Source organism: Bufo gargarizans, chromosome 4, assembly GCF_014858855.1.
Source record: "Bufo gargarizans isolate SCDJY-AF-19 chromosome 4, ASM1485885v1, whole genome shotgun sequence".
Classification (NCBI taxonomy): domain Eukaryota; kingdom Metazoa; phylum Chordata; class Amphibia; order Anura; family Bufonidae; genus Bufo; species Bufo gargarizans.
Genome location: NC_058083.1, coordinates 441,124,989 through 441,146,705, shown reverse-complemented (window position 1 = coordinate 441,146,705; position 21,717 = coordinate 441,124,989).

Sequence of the window (21,717 nt, the reverse complement as noted above, 5' to 3'; positions counted from 1 at the left end):
GTTTGGTTCTGGTATGCGGTTGCCATGGTAACTGGGCCAGATGCGCTCTGTGCAGGAGAACCAAACAATCTGAAGCTACGTTGGTCATGTGATGTCAGGCACATCATCTGACCAGGAAGTGCAGTCTATTTAACCGCCTCCCGACCGCCTAACGCAGGGATGCGTCATGCGGGCGGCCGGGTTATTCCTCCTTGACGCGTCGGCGCGTCATCTCGCGAGACGCGAGATTTCCTGTGAACGTGCGCTCACAGGATCGTGAGGTAAACTAGTTGATCTACATCCTGCCAGCGGCGATCATTCGCTGGCAGGCTGTAGATGCGATTTTTGTTTTAACCCTAAAAAAGTATATTAGACGCTGTTTTGTTAACATAACAGCGTCTAATATACCTGCTACCGGGTCCTCTGGTGGTCCCTTTTGCTTGGATCGACCACCAGAGGACACAGGCAGCTCTGTAAGTAGCACCAATCACCACACTACACTACACCCCCCTTATTAACCCCTGATCACACCATATAGACTCCCTAATCACCCCCCTGTCATTGATCAACCCCCTGTAAGGCTCCATTCAGACGTCCACATGTGTTTTGCGGATCCGTAGATCCGCAAAACACTGACACCGGCAATGTGCTTTCCGCATTTTGCGGATCCGCACATTGCCAGAACTATATAGAAAATGCCTTTTCTTGTCCGCAATTGTGGACAAGAATAGGACATGTTCTATAGGCTCTACAAAAAATGCAATGTTCGCCCGATCAGGCCTGATCTTGTGCGCACACTTGCGTTTAGTCCGCCCCACTGCAGTGACAGAATTTTTTTTCTGATCACTGCAAAAACACAGCAAAATCGCTGCAGCGCTATAAAGATCACTTTTGAAAGGCATGGCGAGTTCATAGAAGATTTTTTATTTTTTTGGCACAAGTTAGCGTTAATTGATTTTATTTTTTTGTTTTTGTTTTTTCTTACAAAGTCTCATATTCCACTAACTTGTGACAAAAAATTAAATCTTACATGAACTCACCATACCCCTCACGGAATCCAAATGCGTAAAAATGCCCTGTGAAATCCTAACGGTACTCATTAAAATTTGGTCCCCTTTGAGCATCTTTGCTGCGAAAAAGTGTCACACGTGGTATCGCCGTACTCAGGAGAAGTAGGGATATGTGGTTTGGGGTGTATTTTTACATATACCCATGCTGAGTGAGAGAAATATCTCAGTAAATTGACAACTTTGTATAAAAAAAGTAAAAAGTTGTCATTTACAGAGATATTTCTCAAACACAGTATTGGTATATGTAAAAATACACCTCAAAAAACATTGCCCTACTTCTCCTGAGTATGGCGATACCACATGTGTGACACTTTTTTGCAGCCTAGGTGCGCAAAGGGGCCCAAATTCCAATGAGTACCTTTTAGGTTTTCACAGGGCATTTTTACGCATTTGGATTCCAAACTACTTCTCACGCTTTAGGGCCCCTAAAATGCAAGGGCAGTATAAATACCCCACATGTGACCCCATTTTGAAAAGAAGACACCCCAAGGTATTCTGTGAGGGGTATGTGAGTTAGTGTAAAATTTTATTTTTTGTCACAAGTTAGTGGAATATGAGACTTTGTAAGAAAAAAAGAAAATCTTTTTCCGCTAACTTGTGCCAAAAAATAAAAACTTCCATGAACTCACTATGCCCATCAGCGAATACCTTAGGGTGTCTACTTTCCGAAATGGGGTCATTTGTGGGGTGTTTCTACTATCTGGGCATTGTAGAACCTCAGGAAACATGACAGGTGCTCAGAAAGTCAAAGTGCATAAATGAATTTTTTTGCACCATAGTTTGTAAACGCTATAACTTTTACCCAAACCAATAAATATGCACTTATTGCATTTTTTTTTATCAAAGACATGTAGAACAATAAGAGGTAAAGATAGTAGGGCACACCACCACTTGATGTCACACGGATATTTATTATAACTTATACTGTCTAGAACATATACAATACAATCAAATACGGTAAAATTGTTAAAATATAAATACTAAAATATAGTCATCAATACAAATTAAATGTAAGTTAATGGATTCGGCTACGGCCGCAAATTTCCTTATATGATGGTAGCTTCAATACATGTCTTTGAAGAATACAATTCAATCCTATGATTAATTCCGATGCTGTTTAAAAAGTCACTTATATCTGTGTATTTTAGCACTGAGTTGTGGCAATGCCGCAGATAAAACGCTGCCCAAAATCAAGACTTCTACCGGAGTGGTTTTACTCACTATTTTAGATGATGCCGGTTTCCTTATCACTCGTGGCGTCCCACGTACAGTGAGAGTCTTTTATAGGCTGCGACAGAAAAAGATGAAGTGTAGACTTGCGGGATCCTCGGTGATTGTAAATTGGCTGTATCGTCTCACAGGTCACCTGGAAGTATATGCCCTCTGCGTTGTTTGTTCACAGTATGCAGGGTTAACTTTCACCAGGAAATAAAGGACTCAGCATAAAGACGGATGTTCATTTTTCCTTTTCCATAAAGTACAACTTCACCGATCCCTTCTTTAAAGCGCTTGTTAGTCTTCAAATCTGTATGTCATGGGATTCATACAGACTGAAGAAGGAGCCTTAGCCTCCGAAACGCGTATGGTAATGAATCCCATGACATACAGATTTGAAGACTAACAAGCGCTTTAAAGAAGGGATCGGTGAAGTTGTACTTTATGGAAAAGGAAAAATGAACATCCGTCTTTATGCTGAGTCCTTTATTTCCTGGTGAAAGTTAACCCTGCATACTGTGAACAAACAACGCAGAGGGCATATACTTCCAGGTGACCTGTGAGACGATACAGCCAATTTACAATCACCGAGGATCCCGCAAGTCTACACTTCATCTTTTTCTGCCGCAGCCTATAAAAGACTCTCACTGTACGTGGGACGCCACGAGTGATAAGGAAACCGGCATCATCTAAAATAGTGAGTAAAACCACTCCGGTAGAAGTCTTGATTTTGGGCAGCGTTTTATCTGCGGCATTGCCACAACTCAGTGCTAAAATACACAGATATAAGTGACTTTTTAAACAGCATCGGAATTAATCATAGGATTGAATTGTATTCTTCAAAGACATGTATTGAAGCTACCATCATATAAGGAAATTTGCGGCCGTAGCCGAATCCATTAACTTACATTTAATTTGTATTGATGACTATATTTTAGTATTTATATTTTAACAATTTTACCGTATTTGATTGTATTGTATATGTTCTAGACAGTATAAGTTATAATAAATATCCGTGTGACATCAAGTGGTGGTGTGCCCTACTATCTTTACCTCTTTTTGAAATTTTTCTAAAGGATTGGGTGAATCCTTTTTGTAGGTGCACCCTCTCATTGCCTGAGCAGTAGGTGAGCCCTCTCTAAGTACTTGAATGTAGAACAATAAGTTTAGAGAATTTTTTTTATAGAAATTGAGTTTTATTAGAAACATTTTACAACAGAAAGTGAAAAATGACATTTTTTTGCAAAAATTTCGGTCAATTTTGATTAATATAAAAAAAGTAAAAATGTTAGCAGCAATGAAATACCACCAAATGAAAGCTATATTAGTGAGAAGAAAACGAGGTAAAATTAATTTGGGTGGTAAGTTGTATGACCGAGCAATAAACCGTGAAAGTAGTGTAGTGTAGTGCAGAATTGTAAAAAGTGGTTTGGTCATTAAGGGGGTTTAAGCTAGGGGGGCTGAAGTGGTTAAACAGGCAATCTGCTGCCCACAGGTTGCCTGTGATTAGTGTTATTCTTCCTGGATCGCCTCATTAGCCTTATTCTGTGTAATTGACTATTGGATTCTCAATCTCTGATTTGGACCCTGAACTTGACCTTTGCCTGATAATTTGGACCCTGACGTTTCTTCCTGGTTTTGACCTTGGCTTGGTATTATATCTGATTTGTCTATTTCTGGTTTTCCCCATCTATTCTCCGACCAGTTGTGTGTCGTTGTCGAGGGCGGATTGTACAAAGGTAGGGACAGTGGAACGGGTGAGTTTAGGGTTCCATCTTGCTATACCATCAGGGAGGCATCTTACTGGTTCCAAATTTATTGCATGATTGATAAGTATAAACACCAAATATAAACGGTTAAATGTTCATAAAGATCTCCCAACAAAAATCCAACCAAAACAACCAATATCCCGATATTAATTCTCATCGGATAAAAAGTGCTACTAATACACTACACCAATATGCCAAAAAATCAAACGTGAATAAGATAACATACTTGGCCAACCAATGGAAGCGCAACCGATCCACTGATGCCGTGAATGAACAGTCCCATAACATCAGTTGTGAAAGTAGCAATAATTGGAAAGTTCTTACCAATCAGATGTCGTTCAGATACATATGTTTTTTACTGCAGATGCAATTCGGTTGTATATAGTCCAATTTCCCCTTCAGGTGGCCAGACCCCTCATGCATATATAGGTAGCAGGAACAACTATCCCTGATACTCCCTGTAATGTGGAAAGGGCCTAATGATACCCTACATATCTACACAGAGCAGTCGCCCCGAAAGGGGCAACCCTGTCCGGATACCTGTCCCTGGACCGGGCGGTATCCCTATTGAACTCTGTAAGCAATTCCTGATGTTCTGATAACTCATCAGGGGAAACAAAACTTAGGGTATCTTAAGTGTATAGAAAGGTGTGAGTGCAAACAAAAAATGTATAATAGGATCATGCCAGTCAGGCCTAGGTTCCTAAATGAATATAAAAATGGGGGAAATTTAGTCCCAGTGCTCTCATGACATTTGTACGTATATTACAACTTTCTTCTTTTCTTAGGAGTGGTTTATGTCTATCATCTCCTCTTTTCCAAGCCTTGTAGAACCTAAGGATCACCAGCATCTTTTTCTTTCACGTGTGTGATTAGTCTGGGGGACCTACTTTCTGTACTAACGGAACAATAGTGTTGACTGAACTGTTTATAGAAATGAATATTGCCAGAAGGACACAGTATAGAAGAGACAAATAATCAGTTTCACATGAGGTAAACTAATGGCAACATTTATGAATATCATCAAAATGTTTTTAGTTTTGATTACATATTTGCAGTGTGAGCAAGTGTAAGGGCTCTTTCACACTTGTGTTGTCCGGATCCGTCGTGTACTCCATTTGCCGGAATTACACGCCGGATCCGGAAAAACGCGTGAGAACGCATCGTTTTTTCATATCCGTATAATAAAGCCGCCAGGTACCGGATCTGAATTTTTTAATTATATAAAATATTTTTCAATTGTTTTAATGGCCATCGCTGATGCTGAGTACCGGTTTGTGGCAGTTGATATTGGTGCATATGGCCACACCAATGATTCCATGATTTTCAAAAACTCTTTCATGGGACGGAGCGTGTACAATAGGCAATTTGACTTTCCACCTCCACAACCTATGCCTGGAACCAACAGTTCGCCACCGCCATACATATTGGTGGGTGATGAAGCTTTCCAAATGTCTGGAAACCTGATAAAACCCTACTCCAGCCGTGGATTGGATGCCACCAAATGCTATTTCAATTATCGATTAACAATGGCACAAAGAATGGTTCAAGTGCACCTTTGGGATCCTTGTATCTAAATGGAGAGTGTTTGCAAAACCTATTCAGTTGAAGATCGAAACTGTAGAAGAAGTGGTAAAGTGTGGGGTAGTACTTCACAATTTCCTACGGACTAAAGAACCCGCCATTGAGCGAATAATGGAGGACGGCCAAATGACAAGTATTACAAATTTTGGACCACGTGGTACTGTCGCGGTGTTCGCCATGCGCGATTCATTTGCTGCCTACTTTACCTCAGATGCTGGACGTTTACAGTGGCAGGACCAGAATGTATAATATTGTAATATTTTAATGTTGTTTGTTTTGCAAAAATTGTTCGATAATAAAGTTTATTACGTTTTTCAAATTAATATAGTAGTATGGTGTTTCTTTATAAATAATGTAAATTATTTTTACAAAAACTCTTATCACCGCATGAGTAGCCATTATCATTGGCTGGCTCCCCAAGGGGTGGGAGAGCATGTCAGGTATATTTTTATTTTAGTAAATAAACACAAGGACACATAAAAACGTTTAACAGAATTTTACTGATTAAAAAAACAACAACAACATATATATAAATAAAACAATATTAAATATAAAAATTAAATCAACAAAATCACAAATCCCGGTATTGAGGATTTGGAGGAGGAGGTTGGGGGGTGATAGGCAGTGCATGACTTGATCCCTCTCCACCTTCGTATGTTCTGGTGGACACTGAAATGTGTGATGTGGGAGGAGAGACAGCGGGAGTATGCAACCGGGATGGGGGATTGGGTGAAGGAGTTGCCCAAGCCAGCGAACGAGTGGTGAAAGTTGATGGTTGAAAATAGTTAGGAGGAGAGAGAGAACAGTGGCGAAAAGGCTCGGGGGTTGGATAATGGGGAGGTGGTTGAGGTGGACGGGTTGGAGTTTGCGGAGGTTGGAAGTGATGAGGAGTTTGGAAGTGGTGAGGATGTTGTGGTGGGGGATAGGAATGGGACGTGGGATAGGTCGGTGGTTGGGGAACGGAAGTTGTGTGGTGTCTCAAATCCCACACCGCATCCTCCACCCTACGTCTGAACTCCAACACCTGGTCGGGCGTGAAGTCTGCCACCAGCTGATTAACTGATGGCCAATAGGTTTGTAGCGGGCCTGGCTGAGAAAACTGCGCCACGCACTCCCGCAGACTTCTCAGCTCGGCCTCCCGGCTACAATCCTATTGCTGTAACCACACAAGGTCTCATACAAGAGCCTTGTGAGGTCTTCATAATCAGCTTGGCGGCTTCTACCGGCCCTCTGCTGACGCATCAACGCCTCAAAAAGTGGCGTCCACGAGGTGGAGAGGGATCTGCGGGTGGCAACTCAGCAGGGACTGCCTCTTGATCACTTTCATGAGGAGGTTCTGGCGCCCGAGTAGTGCAAGTTGTTCTACGTAGGAACCCTAGGGTTCCGCCAGACCCACTCGGGCGATTGACCTCCTCGTTATAATCTTTCTTATAGCGGTCCCTTATTGAGCGCCATCACACCATGACTGACGTCTCTGAAAAATATAAAAATAAACATTACTCTCAAATTACAGGCATTACCAAACTGCAGCCCTACAGCTGTTGCAAAACTACTACTCCTGACATACCTGGATAGGGCATGCTGGGAGTTGTAGTTTTGCAACAGCTGGAGGGCCGCAGTTTGGACATGACTGATAACTAATCAATTTTAAAAATGTAAGGCTACTTACTGTAATCTTCCTGTTGGCCTTCACTGAGGTCGTCCCAATCCGGAAGTATTTTGCAACAAATCTCCATCCACAGACTCCGGGTCAGTCTGCTTGGCGGCGGTCGGTATGGTCCCAGAGTGGGACGCGTTTCTCCACCAGATGGATGAGGAGTTCATTGTCAATATAGAATCCGGATAATTCCTCCTCATCTGTTATGGCAGAGGCCCTCGAACCCTAAATAAATGAGAAAACAAATAATAAAAAAAAAAATAATAATAATTTGCACATATGATATAACAAGATTCAATACGGAGATATACTCACACGTCCCCGACCGCCGTATGCTCCCTGGGGCCTTGTGGGTGGTTGCTGACGACCTCTTGAGGCGACAGGAGGATTAGACTAAAATAAAAGAATAACAAATTTAAGACTCAAAAATGTAAAGTAAAAACACCCAAAAAAAATTATAATAATTTACCGCTTCATGGTGTCCACCCCCGACTTCCTCCTCTCCCGCTGTCGGAGCAGGGCCGGAACACCGATTGCAGGGCCGATTGCTGTGAAAGAAATTTTTTTTTTTTATATTTTGGACATGGGATAATAAAATAAAGCTTTAAAACATGACATACCGTATCCAAGCGACCTCGTTGGCTTGGAGGAGAGTTCCCGGACTCACTTGAATAGCCTATTGAAACAATAAAAAAAAATTAAACAATTGATTTTGAATCATTGAAAATAATCCCTCGAAAATGATACTTACTGGACATTTTTTCAGACACTATAAGGTCTCTCTCCCAAAAAATATAACCTAAACGATGAGACCAAAAAAATGAAAATGTGCAAATTCATATTAAACAACAGTACCACCTTATCCGGGGGACTACTACCCCCAACTTCCTCCATGCAGTCACCCCAGCTGCAGTCCCAAAGCAAAAGCACTTGGGACTTCAGCTGGGGTGACTGGACGGTTAGCGCAGCATTCCCCAGGGGACTATAACCCCAACATCCTCCATGCAGTCACCCCAGCTGCAGTCCCAAAGCAAAAGCACTTGGGACTGCAGCTGGGGTGACTGGACGGTGGGTGCAACATTCCCCAGGGGACTACTACCCCCAACATCCTCCATGCAGTCACCCCAGCTGCAGTCCCAAAGCAAAAGCACTTGGGACTGCAGCTGGGGTGACTGGATGGTGGGTGCTGGGGGCAGCATTCCCCAGGGGACTACTACCCCAACATCCATTTCTGCCTCCTACATGCATCTACTATGTCTAGGACATAGTAGATGCATGTAGTTAATGTTTTTTTCCAGGGACAAACACACACATTACTCACCTCCAGGAGCTTCTTTCACGCCCTGTCTTCTCCCGCGTGGGTTGTCTGTGGAAGTTATCGCGCCAGCCAAGACCTTCCTACTTCCTGGCGCAGACGCAAGTTCCGGATCCGTCTTTGTGTCGTAACAACTGAAGATGTTAGGACGGATCCGGAATAATACATTTCAATGGGCTATTATTCCGGATCCGTCGATGTGGCAGGTGTTCAGGATTTTTGACCGGAGCAAAAAGCGCAGCATGCTGCGGTATTTTCTCCGGCCAAAAAAACGTTCCGTTCCGGAACTGAAGACATCCTGATGCATCCTGAACGGATTTCTCTCCATTCAGAATGCATGGGGATAATCCTGATCAGGATTCTTCCGGCATAGAGCACCGACAACGGAACTCTATGCCGGAACAGAACAACGCAAGTGTGAAAGAGCCCTAAGACTTAATGCAACCTTGTGGTGTTATTTTATCTAACCTATTAGTATTTTTATTCTCAAAGTGACTTTTTACTAACACATCTTTAAGACATTTCCCTTATTTACATGTAGGTGCACTGCCACTCCATTTATCTATATGGGAATGCTAATGATAAGACCTTATTTATAGGTAATCCATTGTCAGTTTACTGCTGCTGTGAGGGGAAGATATTATCTCAAGAGTAATCCTCATAATAATCATAAGTGTAGAATTGGGATGACAGTATAGTAGGTCTATTGTTCTCTTGACAGGTCTATATAAAGATGCCCACAGAAGAGCATTGCATTGATTTGAGCTGTCCCTTTAAACACTGAGTCAATGGAATGAGGATTCTTGACCAATCTCCCATGCTGGTACTTGCTAGGCCTGAATCACCTATATATTCTGTATCATCTATGGTTTGACAAGGGCAGGCAAATTCAGTTTAGAACGGCCCATTGTGTTGGCACATTATTTAAAATAATTTTTGGTGCTTTTAATGTGTATGTCATTATCTGTATAAAAAGAAACTAAAATCATGCAGTTTTTGCACTAGCCACTAAACCTAACAATAGGCGCCACTTGATGGTCTGTACAGACCACTTTACCACGGTTATGTGCTTATCATTGCAGGCAGGATTAGGAGATTAGAGTGACTATATATATATATATATATATATATATATATATATATATATTGTGGGGATCCGCTCTGGTAGGCAGTGGTAGCGAGTGCAGTATAGAGGCAACACAGAATGGTCTTGGTGTAAAACACGATGCTTTGTTTATTCACACGGTGCATACAAGTGAAAGACGGTGCAGTTCATAGGGAGGGTGGTCACACACAACAGCAAAATAATAGTTCAAACACAGCAAGTCCCTGCTGCAGGCTACTTGAGGCCTGTTTCAGTCACATAAAGCAAAGTCTATTTAAAGCCAGGAGTAATGTCACCTTTTTCGTGAAGTAAGTCCATGGGTCCTGCTTCTAGCCACAGGACACGGATCCCTCCTGGTTTCGGCTGCAGGATCCTGCACAGTCCTCCACAGGCCTCAGCACACAGCCCAGCTCACCTCCACTTCTCACTCTCACAGCCAGAGAACACAGAAGCTTCTCATTGCACACCACACCCTTGTTGCTGGTCAGGTTTTAACCCTTCCCTGCAAAACCTGGCTTGGACCGTGGGGAGACAGGCACCCGCCCGCATATCTGCCTGCTCCCAATAAGAGCCGGCCCGGATCCGCTGTGTTAACAGCATAACCGCTGCAATATGCACTTTTCTGGCTCTTACTCCACCGGTGCCAGGACCCCCGGTGGCACGTACCTGCCGTCTATTACCACCCCAGGTACTCTCCTACAATATATATATATATATATATATATATAGTACAGACCAAAAGTTTGGACACACCTTCTCATTCAAAGGACACACCTTCTCAATCAAAGAGTTTTCTTTATTTTCATGACTATGAAAATTGTAGATTCACACTGAAGGCATCAAAACTATGAATTAACACATGTGGAATTATAAACATAACAAAAAAGTGTGAAACAACTGAAAATATGTAGTATTCTAGGTTCTTCAAAGTAGCCACCTTTTGCTTTGATTACTGCTTTGCACACTCTTGGCATTCTCTTGATGAGCTTCAAGAGGTAGTCACCTGAAATGGTCTTCCAACAGTCTTGAAGGAGTTCCCAGAGATGCTTAGCACTTGTTGGCCCTTTTGCCTTCACTCTGCAGTCCAGCTCACCCCAAACCATCTCGATTGGGTTCAGGTCCGGTGACTGTGGAGGCCAGGTCATCTGGCGCAGCACCCCATCACTCTCCTTCATGGTCAAATAGCCCTTACACAGCCTGGAGGTGTGTTTGAGGTCATTGTCCTGTTGAAAAATAAATGATGGTCCAATTAAACGCAAACCGGATGGAATAGCATGCCGCTGCAAGATGCTGTGGTAGCCATGCTGGTTCAGTATGCCTTCAATTTTGAATAAATCCCCAACAGTGTCACCAGCAAAGCACCCCCACACCATCACACCTCCTCCTCCATGCTTAACGGTAGGAACCAGGCATGTAGAGTCCATCCGTTCACCTTTTCTGCGTCGCACAAAGACACGGTGGTTGGAACCAAAGATCTCAAATTTGGACTCATCAGACCAAAGCACAGATTTCCACTGGTCTTGTGACGGTCGTAGAAAATAGCCCTGTCAAGCATTCCCTTCTTCCCATAAAAGAAAATCACCCAATATTCCACGAGTAGGAATATCCCTGGAATCGCCGAATAATCCACACATGAGTCAAAACTTAATGCTGGAACAAAACGAGACTCCTTTACTGGCACACAGAACTCACAATTTATGCAGCATAAAACTCCTCTTCTGGGCCAGGCTAGATAATTGAGTTTTAACAATACACACAGCTCAATTGTCTGCTGGCCAGAAAATTTACAATTTTTAACACTTTCAGAAAAGTACTTTCTATCCCACATACAAACATAATTTCAACCTCCCTGTTCGGTACACGAATACATTCATTCTTGACATTTGGAACCGAACAATATAGACCTTAAAATAGCAGGGAGAGAATTAAACTGAAGCATATAGGCAATTGCATCAAAGTCCTTCACAATGGCCCCCCTTTTTCTCCCTGCTCCGGCAACTCGGTTGGACCTTTCCTGGTCCAGTAGGGTTGACGGGTTCAGAGCTTTTAGTCCGAGGTTAAATCCGTTTGGCGTGACAATCCATCGGCATTCCTGTTTTGCTTGCCTGGGCGATAATGAATCGTAAAGTCATTGGGCTGTAAGGCCAAGCTCCAGTGTAGCAAACGGGTGTTGTCCCCTGAAACCCGGTTAAGCCACACCAAGGGGTTGTGATCGGTGATGGGAGTGAACGCCCGGCCATAAAGGTAAGGTGTGAGCTTTTTGAGTGCCCATACCAAGGCCAAACACTCTTTTTCAATGGTGGCATAGCTGACCTCCCTTGGCAACAGCTTCCGACTCAGGTATGCCACCGGGTGCTCGCCTCCATCCTCCCCGATCTGGCTTAGTACTGCCCCCAGTCCACACATTGAAGCGTCTGTGTGGACAATAAATCTTTTGTTAGGATCTGGGGTAGCCAACACCGGAGCATTAACCAGAGCAGTCTTTAGTGCTTGGAAAGCCACCTCGCATTCCGGGAACCACAGGACTTGTCGGGGTAGCTTCTTTTTGGTCAAGTCGGTCAGGGGTTTGGCCAGGGCGCTATAGTCGGGTTCAAAGCGTCTGTAATAGCCGGCTGTGCCTAAGAAAGCCATGACTTGTGTCTTGGTGTGGGGAGTGGGCCAATTGGCAACGGCCTCGATCTTAGCCGGCTCCGGCCGTTGCTTACCACATCCTACTCGGTGGCCCAAATATTGTACCTCCGCCATACCCAAGTGACATTTGTCGGGTTTCAGGGTCAGCCCGGCCCCCCTGATCCTATCTAATACTACCCCTAATGGCATAACCCGGAATTGGTATAGGCCGAACGGGGTGATGAAGGCCGACTTGGGTATGGCATCTTCTGCTAGGGGAATCTGCCAATATCCCTTGCATAGGTCTATTGTGGTCAGATACTTCCCTGCAGAGATACGGTCAAGCAGCTCGTCCATCCGTGGCATCGGATAGGCGTCCATAACTGTCTTGTCGTTGAGGCGCCGGTAATCTACACAGAAGCGGGTTGTCCCATCCTTCTTTGGCACTAAGACTACCGGCGAGGCCCAAGGACTTTCTGAGGGTTTGATTACGCCTAGCCGAAGCATCTCATCTATTTCCTTCCGCATCCCTTCCTGGACTGCTTCGGGGATACGGTAGGGAGGCTGTCTCAGGGGTGCCTGTCCTGGAGTCTCTATCTTGTGTATGGCTAGGAGTGTGTATCCAGGCTCCTGAGAGAATATGGCCTGTTTTGTTTCTAGTAAGCGGACAGCTTGAGCTCGCTCTTGCGGCTCCAGCTGTTCACCTAGCTGGACTTTCTTTATCTGGGTCATCCCTTCATTACTGCCCAATAGGTCGAGAAGGGGTAGGGTCTCTGTGTCTTCTCCTGCTGGTGCACAGATAGCGGCTACCTCCTCTGCCCGTTCCTGATAGGCCTTGAGCATGTTGATGTGAAAGGTTTGTTTCACATCTTCATCCTCGCTGCTGGCTATCGTGTAGGTCGTGTCGCATATCTGTCCTATAACTTTATAGGGGCCCTGCCAGGCGGCCTGGAGCTTGTCTGTTCGGACCGGCCTTAATAGCATGACCTTTTGGCCTATCTGAAAGCTCCGGTGCCTAGCCCGTCTGTCATACCATACCCTCTGGCGCTGCTGGGCCGCCCGGAGGTTCTCTCACACTGTCTGGGCTAATTCCTCCATGCAGTCCCTCAGCTCCAGGACATAAGGTACAACCGGGGTCCCCCCAATCTCTGTCTGCCCCTCCCAGTGATCCTTGATGAGATCTAAGGGCCCCCTCACCCGCCTCCCATAGAGAAGTTCGAAGGGTGAGAATCCGGTTGATTCCTGCGGCACCTCTCGGTAGGCAAAGAGAAGGTGTGGCAGGAATCGCTCCCAATCCTTGTATGCCCCCGTGAACGACTTCAACATTTGCTTTAGCGTTCCGTTGAAGTGCTCGCACAGGCCGTTAGTCTGGGGATGGTATGGGGAGCTAGTCAGGGATTTAACTCCACAGGTTTTCCATATCTGCTGGGTTACCTCGGCCGTGAATTGGGTACCTTGGTTGGACAGAACCTCCTTTGGAAAGCCTACTCGGGAAAATACTTTAACTAGGGCCTCTGCTACGGTCTCAGCCTGTATGTTAGAGAGAGCTACCGCTTCGGGGTAACGGGTGGTGTAGTCTACTATGGTGAGTATATACCGCTTGCCGGAACGGCTAGGTTGGGACAGGGGCCCTATAATGTCCACGGCTACCCTTGTGAACGGTTCTTCAATAATGGGCATGGAAACTAGTTTAGCCTTTGGGTGGTCTCCCTTTTTACCTATACGTTGGCATACCTCGCACGTTTGACAATACCCCCTGACGTCGTCGGATACCCCAGGCCATAAGAAGTTCTGGGTTATCCGATACCCTGTCTTGCGTATTCCCAAATGGCCTGCCATGGGTACGTCGTGCCCAATCCTCAATAACTCCTGACGGTATTTCCGGGGAACTACCAGCTGGCGTTTTTGCTTGGGCCCTGGTGCATTACCCCGGGTCTCGGTGAGCCTGTACAAGCGGCCTTTCTCCTAGATAAATTGCTCCTTCTCTAATCCCCCTTGGCCCCTCCTGGCTTTCTCTCGATACTTTCTGAGGGAAGGGTCTCCGGTCACCTCCCGCCCAAAGTCCTCTGGGGTGTCCCAGGGTAGGGGTTCTACAATCAAGGGTAGGTTGGGTTGGCTTACCTGGGTCTCAGTAGGAAGTGGATGGCTCTCGGCAGCGCGACTTTGTGCTCTGGTGGTTACTGCGTGGGCCTCCTGAGCGGGGGTAGAGGCGAACGCTGAAGTCAGGGGGCCAATGTCATTGCCCAAGATGACTTCAGAAGGTAAGTCTTTCATGACGCCCACATGAACATTGCCAGCTCCCGCCCCCCAGTCTAGGTGTACCTGTGCAGTAGGAATACGGTATACTGCCCCCCTGCCACTCTCACAGCAATTGATTTCCCAGGTTTCTCTGATGCCTTAATAAGGTGTCTTTGTAACAATGTGATGGTTGCCCCACTGTCTCTTAATCCCCGGGCGGTTTTTCCATTAACCATGACCAGCTGACAATGGTGTTTCCTGTTGTCCGTAATAACAGATTGTACCATGAGGGCTTCGTAAAGGGTGCCCAATGGTTCTTCCTGACCCAGTTCCTGGGGATCCCAAGCCGAGTCTACACAATGGGCTGCTGCTGGGGGGGCGGTACCCAGGTCGAGACCAATTTGACCTGGTGTTGTTGTCCATGGGGCAATTCTGCTTGTAGTGACCCAGCTGTTTGCACCGGAAGCAGCGTTGTTCATTTTCCTCCTGGCGTGGATAGCGAGGGCTAGATGTCACCGGTCTGTTAGTAGGTTGGTATCTAGCGGCGGGTGGGTATGAGGGCACCGTTGGTCGTGGAGGTTGTACCTGTGGTGTGACCGGGTTCGTCTTGCGAGTATCTGCATATTCATCTACCAACTTAGCGGCCTGTGGTAGAGTCACGGGCCGGCGATCTCTCACCCAGTCTTTGACATCCGTCTGGATGTGATCGCAAAATTTTTCCAGGAGCATTAGTTGCAAAATGTCCTCTGCGGTGGTGGCCTGGCTGCTGTTGACCCAGTTAGAGGCAGACAGGGATAACTGGCATGCCCATTCCACGTAAGAGTCTTTTGTGGTTTTGCGTGAGTCCCTGAATTTTTGTCGGTAGGACTCTGGGGTTACTGCATAACGAGCCAGGAGCACTTCTTTAACCCTGGCGTAGCTATGGATCTCCTGCTCTGGCACGGTCCGGAAAGCATCAGAAGCTTTGCCTGACAGTTTGCCTGACAATATTGAGACCCACTCTCCTCTATCTATTCGGTGCAGGTTACATTGTCGCTCAAAATCTGCCAGGTAATTATCAATTTCACAGTCTTTTTCATCAAAAGCTTTAAAAGCGCTAAACGGAATCTTCCTTGTGTCTGCTGTACTGTACTCACTGTTTGGAGAATGTGCGGCTGCTTGTTGGACTGCTGCCAGTTTTAACTGTAGCTCTGCGTCTCTTATTTGTTTAGCCTCCTCTGCTAACAGGTTCATCACTTTCAGCACCACATCCGTCGTTGGGTTCGGACCGAACCATGCTAGCTTCTCTCTCATTGCCTTGTTGGCTGGTGATTCCTCCTCCTGAATCACTGGTGTCCCCATCTCTTGTACTGCTGGCGTTGCTGCAACCAAGTTCTCCTGGTCTAGCTCCATTAATTCTGCTATAATGACCCGCTTGGTTTTGTTGCTAGCAATGCTTCCACGGACTTCCAGTAGTTCTTTCAGTGTATTTCTTTTAAGCAGGGTGTACCAGCCTTCCATTCACTGTTCCCAGTGTCTGCTTGGAATCCTGGTGTAAAGGAAAGTAGAAGGGAAAATCCCGCTGCTGCCAACCAGTTGTGACGGTCGTAGAAAATATCCCCGTCAAGCATTCCCTTCTTCCCATAAAAGAAAATCACCCAATATTCCACGAGTAGGAATATCCCTGGAATCGCCGAATAATCCACACATGAGTCAAAACTTAATGCTGGAACAAAATGAGACTCCTTTACTGGCACACAGAACTCACAATTTATGCAGCATAAAACTCCTCCTCTGGGCCAGGCTAGATAATTGAGTTTTAACAATACACACAGCTCAATTGTCTGCTGGCCAGAACATTTACAATTTTTAGCACTTTCAGAATACACACAGCTCAATTGTCTGCTGGCCAGAAAATTTACAATTTTTAACACTTTCAGAAAAGTACTTTCTATCCCACATACAAACATAATTTCAACCTCCCTGTTCGGTGGAGTATGTACATTCATTCTTGACATTTGGAACCAAACAATATAGACCTTAAAATAGCAGGGAGAGAATTAAACTGAAGCATATAGGCAATTGCATCAAAGTCCTTCACAGGTCTAATGTCCATTCCTTGTGTTCTTTAGCCCAAACAAGTCTCTTCTGCTTGTTGCCTGTCCTTAGCAGTGGTTTCCTAGCAGATATTCTACCATGAAGGCCTGATTCACACAATCTCCTCTTAACAGTTGTTCTAGAGATGTGTCTGCTGCCAGTCTATTCAGTAGGACTATCAGCTGTGTATCCACCTGACTTCTCCACAACGCAACTGATGGTCCCAACCCCATTTATAAGGCAAGAAATCCCACTTAAAGCAGTAATCAAAGCAAAAGGTGACTACTTTGAAGAACCTAGAATATGACATATTTTCAGTTGTTTCACACTTGTTTGTTATGTATATAATTCCACATGTGCTAATTCATAGTTTTGATGACTTCCGTGTGAATCTACAATTTTCATAGTCATGAAAATAAAGAAAACTCTTTGAATGAGAAGGTGTGTCTAAACTTTTGGTCTGTACTGTATGTATGTATAAATATATATGTATGTGTGTATATATATATATATATATATATATACACACACACACACATATATATATATATATATATATATATACATACATACAGTACAGACCAAAAGTCTGGACACACCTTCTCATTCAAAGAGTTTTCTTTATTTTCATGACTATGAAAATTGTAGATTCACACTGAAGGCATCAAAACTATGAATTAACACATGTGAAATTATATACATAACAAAAATGTGTGAAACAACTGAAAATATGTCATATTCTAGGTTCTTTAAAGTAGCCACCTTTTGCTTTGATTACTGCTTTGCACACTCTTGGCATTCTCTTGATGAGCTTCAAGAGGTAGTCACCTGAAATGGTTTTCACTTCGCAGGTGTGCCCTGTCGGGTTTAATAAGTGGGATTTCTTGCCTTATAAATGGGTTTGGGACAATCAGTTGCGTTGTGGAGAAGTCAGGTGGATACACAGCTGATAGTCCTACTGAATAGACGGTTAGAATTTGTATTATGGCAAGAAAAAAGCAGCTAAGTAAAGAAAAATGAGTGGCCATCATTACTTTAAGAAATGAAGGTCAGTCAGTCCGAAAAATTGGGAAAACTTTGAAAGTGTCCCCAAGTGCAGTCACAAAAACCATCAAGCGCTACAAAGAAACTGGCTCACATGCGGACCGCCCCAGGAAAGGAAGACCAAGAGTCACCTCTGCTGCGGAGGATAAGTTCATCTGCATCACCAGACTCAGAAATCACAGGTTAACAGCAGCTCAGATTAGAGACCAGGTCAATGCCACACAGAGTTCTAGCAGCAGACACATCTCTAGAACAACTGTTAAGAGGAGACTGTGTGAATCAGGCCTTCATGGTAGAATATCTGCTAGGAAACCACTGCTAAGAACAGGCAACAAGCAGAAGAGACTTGTTTGGGATAAAGAACACAAGGAATGGACATTAGACCAGTGGAAATCTGTGCTTTGGTCTGATGAGTCCAAATTTGAGATCTTTGGTTCCAACCTCCGTGTTTTTGTGCGACTCAGAAAAGGTGAACGGATGGACTCTACATGCCTGGTTCCCACCGTGAAGCAAGGAGGGGGAGGTGTGATGGTGTGGGGGTGCTTTGCTGGTGACACTGTTGGAGATATATTCAAAATTTAAGGCATACTGAACCAGGATGGCTACTACAACATCTTGCAGCGGCATGCTATTCCATCCGGTTTGTGTTTAGTTGGACCATCATTTATTTTTCAACAGGACAATGACCCCAAACACACCTCCAGGCGTTGTAAGGACTATTTGACCATGAAGGAGAGTGATGGGGTGCTGAGCCAGATGACCTGGCCTCCACAGTCACCGGACCTGAACCCAATCGAGATGGTTTGAGGTGAGCTGGACCGCAGAGTGAAGGCAAAAGGGCCAACAAGTGCTAAGCATCTCTGGGAACTCCTTCAAGACTGTTGGAAGACCGCTCTAGGTGACTACCTCTTGAAGCTCATCAAGAGAATGCCAAGAGTGTGCAAAGCAGTAATCAAAGCAAAAGGTGGCTACTTTGAAGAACCTAGAATATGATATATTTTCAGTTGTTTCACACTTTTTTGTTATGTATATAACTCCACATGTGTTAATTCATAGTTTTGATGCCTTCAGTGTGAATCTAAAATTTTGATAGTCATGAAAATAAAGAAAACTCTTGTGAGAAGGTGTGTCCAAACTTTTGGTCTGTACTGTATATATACATTTAGTTGAAGGACACAGCTTTGCTCGGGTATATTTAATCTATTTAATTTAATGTTTGTGTGTCTTTTTAAAAGATATCAACACTATCCACTATGGCAGTGACATCCCCCAAAACTGTGACCTCCTCAACCCCCCACCCCTTAACACTGACCCCCCCTCCACAGTGCCCGTCCCTTAAAACTGGACCTCCACAGCAGCCCACCCCCTTAACTTTGACCTTTTATAGCAGCCTTCCCCTTTAACAGTAACTTTCACAGCATACCACCCCCTTGACAGTGACCTTCACAGGGGTCCACCCCCTTAACAGTGGCATCACCCCCTTAACAGTGGCATTTACTGGATCGGGAATATGTCCTTTTAAACAGCTCACTCTAAGCCAGCAGCACTGTACTTTCTGAGTGTGAGCTGCAGGGAAAAAGTTACCTTCCCTCCCATCTCTGCAGTTGACAGAAGTTGATTTTTACCTTCATTTTTTCAATTCCTGTCGGCTGATGAGTGTGGGGGAGGGGGGGGGGGGCTAACCAGATCGGGGGGCGTGGCTTAGCAGGACCTAGAAGTTGATTTTTAACTTCATTTTTTCAATCTCAATCGGCTGAGGAGTGAGAAGGGGCGTGGCCTAAATGGATCGGGGGCATAGCTTAGAGTGACGCCCCCTGCCACTATGTGTCCACCTTCAAGGGACCTTGAGGGTGGATACATTGTGGCAGCGGACTTGTCTCTGCTCCTTCCTGCAAGAGTGTGTGAGGACCATGTTCATGGTCGTGACTCCTTGGGAGCCGCATGCAGTTGCCCACGGTCTGGTGTTGTGTCAACCGCAGCTGGGGGCACTTAGTTGTTTGCCTCAAATGCGGTTGCCGCGGACAACAGGTATGCGTGCGGTTGCTTTTGGGTTATGTGTATGTGTTTGTATGCACTTTGAATGTCTGGTGTGCACTCTGTTTTATGTTATGTGTGCACTCTGACATTTTCCCTTCCCCTGTGGCTGCCCGTGGCAACGTGTGGTGTTTTGTACATGTGGTGGCAGTGTCTCGGCCTTCTGGCCGGCTCCCAGGACACGTCTGCCACGCATGTCGTTGTCGACGGTAACAGCTGCAGTGAGAGTTAGTTTGTGTATTCCCCTTCATGTGGTTTCACTACACTCCCTGGTTAAGGAAGGGTTAACTCACTCAGTGTGTGTGCACTGGGTGTGTCTGAGTGTGGGTGTGGCTACTTTGGGCTGAAAAGCCTCTGCTGGTTTCAGTTAGCTGAGGGGTTCTTCAGCCATGGTTGCTGGAGACATACTCCTGTTATTTACCAATCTGCCAGTGGGGGCCACCCTTGTGGTCATAGATTTATGTCACATGATGTTATGAAGATGTTTGTGTGGTCTTTATTCTTTGCACCTTATGGTCCTGGGTTCCTGTGCGATTGTGTGGTGTGTGCTGTGTCTGTTTGTGGTGTTGTGGACAGCAGCACTTGCACATGGGTTCCAGGCTTTTTGTCTGTGGCAGGTAGGTGTTGTATTTGTTACATTTACCTGCCATTGCCATAAGTTGTTCTTGTCTCCCTTTTCTTTGTAGCTTGGCCACTTTAGACTCCTGTTTCTCCGCGTCCAGGAGGAACAGGTTGTCTACCCAGCTCCTAGTACAGGGCCACCCTGAGGGCTAGCAGGGACTATTAGGTTCCGGTGTATGAGCCCTCCTACCATCAGGGTTGGCTCATACGGTTAGGAGTTTAGGGTCAGATTAGGGACGCAATAGGAGGTGACCTGCTCCCTATTTCTGTTGTTCTGGCTGAATACCCATTAACATCTTCTGGCATCGCACGGCTGAGGGTTTTCCCCATCCTCAGCCGTGACAGAGTGACACCCCTCTGAGCATCTTACTGGCTCATTTGCATACCAAATAATCTGGATTTTCAGAGGATAGAAACATCTATTGCTGGAATAAAGGCACATCTTGAAATGAGGTACTAAGTGGTATTAGGCCATGGCTTTACATCAATAGCAATTATTCTGGTGACAGATTTCCTTTAAAACTCTCCTACAGCAGTGAAGAAAAATGGCTGGATTGTTATGGCAACCTGGAGTTAAACTGTGTATGTGGAGGCTAACGGCCTGCGAGCTTCTATTGGCTGATAAGGGTCATGTGACCAAGCTTCTATTGGCTAATGGATTTTTTGGTATTATCTCAGAGAGCTGAGACCTGGCCTAAAACCTTCCCAGATACCGTATTTTTCGCCCTATAAGACGCACCGGCCCATAAGACGCACCTAGGTTTTTGAGGAGGAAAATAAGAAAAAAAATATTTTGAACCAAAAGGTGTGCTTTTGGTGGTTTTTGAACTAATTGTGATCCGTGGGTGACGCACTGTTATGGAGGATCTGTGAGTGACGCACTGTTATGGGGAATCTGTGGATGACGCACTGTTATGGGGATCTGTGGGTGACGCACTGTTATGGGGGATCTGTGAGTGACGCACTGTTATGGGGGATCTGTGAGTGACGGACTGTTATGGGGGATCTGTGAGTGACGCACTGTTATGGGGGATCTGTGGGTGACGCACTGTTATGGGGGATCTGTGGGTGACACTTATGGGGGATCCTCTCTGGATGGCACTGTTATGAGGATGAGGATCTGTGTATGACAGTTATGGGGGGGATCTGTGGATGACACATATATAGCATCTTATGCTATGTGTCATCCACAGATCCCCTCCATAAGTGTGGGGGTCGCATCTGCTTTTATAATGGGGGTGGGGGTCGCATCTGCTTTAATAATGACAGCGGGGCCCGTGCAGTGACTGTATTCTACTACACGGGCCCCGCTTACTGTATAATCATATCCCTAATAGTTAATTGTTGTATGCATGTAAAAGCATAATGAGCGTTAATGAGCGCTGTGTATTACTTACAAT